The sequence below is a fragment of the Aplysia californica genome, unplaced genomic scaffold (genome assembly GCF_000002075.1).
Source record: "Aplysia californica isolate F4 #8 unplaced genomic scaffold, AplCal3.0 scaffold00050, whole genome shotgun sequence".
Classification (NCBI taxonomy): domain Eukaryota; kingdom Metazoa; phylum Mollusca; class Gastropoda; order Aplysiida; family Aplysiidae; genus Aplysia; species Aplysia californica.
Genome location: NW_004797320.1, coordinates 1799713 through 1802391, shown reverse-complemented (window position 1 = coordinate 1802391; position 2679 = coordinate 1799713).

The window sequence follows — 2679 nt, the reverse complement described above, 5'->3', positions numbered from 1 at the left end:
CCCCAAAATTTGGAGGCCATTTTCACCCTATTCTCACCCATGGTACTAGGCGACCCTCACCTGCTTAAATCGCGAATATCTCTGAACTACTATCCAAGATAAGAGGAGGAGGGGAGGGGGGGTGTCAACAAAATATGCAATGCAAATAAAATTATAACTTTAACATTTTCCGAGCGCCTGATTGTACCGTGTCGTGACACATGAACATTTTAACCCTATCCGTACGTCATGTTTTACTATCGTATCCATACGACGTGGGGAACTCTGTGCCACCACTTAACCCTATCCGTACGTCGTGTTTTACTATCGTATCCATACGACGTGGGGAATTCTGTGCCACCACTTTCCAAAGAGGAAATTTACTCGTTATTCCGATCCGTACCCTTTGCATAGCAGTCTGTCGACATGATTTTTTTTTTTTAGAAATACTGAAAATTTCAAAGAAATCTTCGTACTAGAAGTATTTTCAAATGTGAAGAATACAACCCCTGGGGTACAAAATGACCCCATGGCGTACGGATAGGGTTAGAATGATTTAGATGCACCTCTTTCCCACAGAATGTTATCACAAAATATTCTTATCGTACGTACGGTCAGAGCTCTTCACCCATCTGGTAATATCAACGGATCTTAATACAGAAAGTGTGTTCAAAAAGGGGCAAAAATCATGATACCCTCGTCGAACTCAAAGATTTGGAGGAGCAAGTTACGTTTTTGACTCGCATGGCTGCTGGGGTATTATATGTTGACATGCATGAACTGGGGTCAGATTCAAGATATCACAAGGGTGGGTAAATGGGTTTTTTTTTTCTTCTTTTGTTTTTGTTGTTGTTGTTGTTGTTTTGTTTGATTGGGGGTTGTTTTGTTTGACTGGGGGTTGTTGTTTTGTTTGTTTGTTGTTTTGTTTTTGTTTTGGGGGGCGGGGGTTGTGAGGGTTTTTTGGGGGTTTTTTTTTACTTTTTTGTTTTGGGGCGGTTTATAGTTGTCTTTTTTTTCTTTTGTCTTGGGTTTTATTTTAGTTTTCTTAGAAAGAACACTAGACTAGCGTCTGTAGCATAATAGTTCGACGTTTCACAGTCGTATGCGGTGGCGTCGGTGGCCTTGTGGTTAGGCTACCGGACTCGTAATCGTGAGATTGCGGGTTCGGGGGTGCGAGCCTCAGCTCGGTCTGACGTTGTGTCTTTGGGAAAGGCACTTTACACGAACTTCCCACTTGGCTCGGTCCTGTCGGAGACGGACGTTAAACTAGGGGGTCCCGCCACTTAATTAACCTAATAATGTTGATAGTGGCGTTAAACCCATACCATTTTTTTTCACAGTCGTATGCATAAATACATTAACAGGAACTCGGGTCTCTAATAGTATATACCCCAGTAATTCATTCCAAATCAAAGGATCATGGTAGCGAAAGAAGCGCTGTCAGAAGGCGAATTTGTAATGTTTTAATAAAAGTTTTACGGCACTTCAACAAAGTAGGTTGTACAAGTCCCGAACATTTGAGTTAAACCAAGAAAGACACTTACACAAAAAAGGAGGAGGAAAGAATGATAAGACCGAGAGATGAAGATAATTGATAAGGAAAAAAAAAGAAGAGCAAACTATACCAAAGCACCCGCCAACCACCCATCTAGCTGTCCCAGTGGTTTTATGCACCCCGCATAATTTAGCAAAATTATATCATTTTGTGCATAATTTCTGATTATTTTCATTTATCATTCTTTGTTAAAATTAACAAAATCGCATAATTTCACATCTTCTGGGCTGAGTTTGCATAATTTCAGAATTTTTTTTTGCTTAAAACCGCGGGGACAGATCTGGGCGGATTTAAACCCTTGCCATCCGTACCATCCTCTGATCAAGCGTCTGCCTAGCAGCTGAACAGTCTAAGAGTCCTCAGATTTCCTCTCTTATAGCTCTGAGAACTGAGGGAACCATAATAAGTGTCACGGCGCGATGGAATCAGGCGCTCGTAAATTTTTGAGCATATGTGTGGCGTGCTGACAAAATGAGTTAGTTCTCGCACTCCACAAATGGAGATATTGGCAAAAAATCAACACCGAGGTCAAATTAGTAGATCTTCTATTGATGCTCTAATTTATAGGTATAACATGACTCTTATTACTTCATACTTATAAATTGTACAATTTCACTATAAACATTTCTTTTTCCAAAAGGCTTGAATCCGAGAAGTAACTCATTTTGTCAGCACACTTCCCATATGGCGTTATTGGTATATTCTTAAAGCTTGTTATTTGTCTTTCTTTCTGTTAAAAAAATACCCACATATCTTGAATAGGAGTCGAGATATGTGCGATTGAGGAAGGTGTGGTGACTTGTTTTCTGGGGTAGAATTTGTGAGAAAATGGCCTCCAAAATTTGGTAATATCTATAACTTGAGAGTCCTTGAAAACTGAAAAATAACTTATTTTGTGCCATTAATCAATGTTTTCTCATAAAATTCACATGGAAATGTACTTTTATATGGACATGATGTGTGCTGAGCCAAAAAAAGAAACAAAAAGTAGACAAAAATTGCCAAACTAAAGGAAAAATGCCTGTTTCTTCGATTTCATTATTTTGACGAGTGCCTGATTTCCCCATGATGCCGCACATTAATATTCTCCAGCGTCGCTAGAGGTCGCATTTGCTGACGTCATACACAGGGGCAAAGGGGGGGGG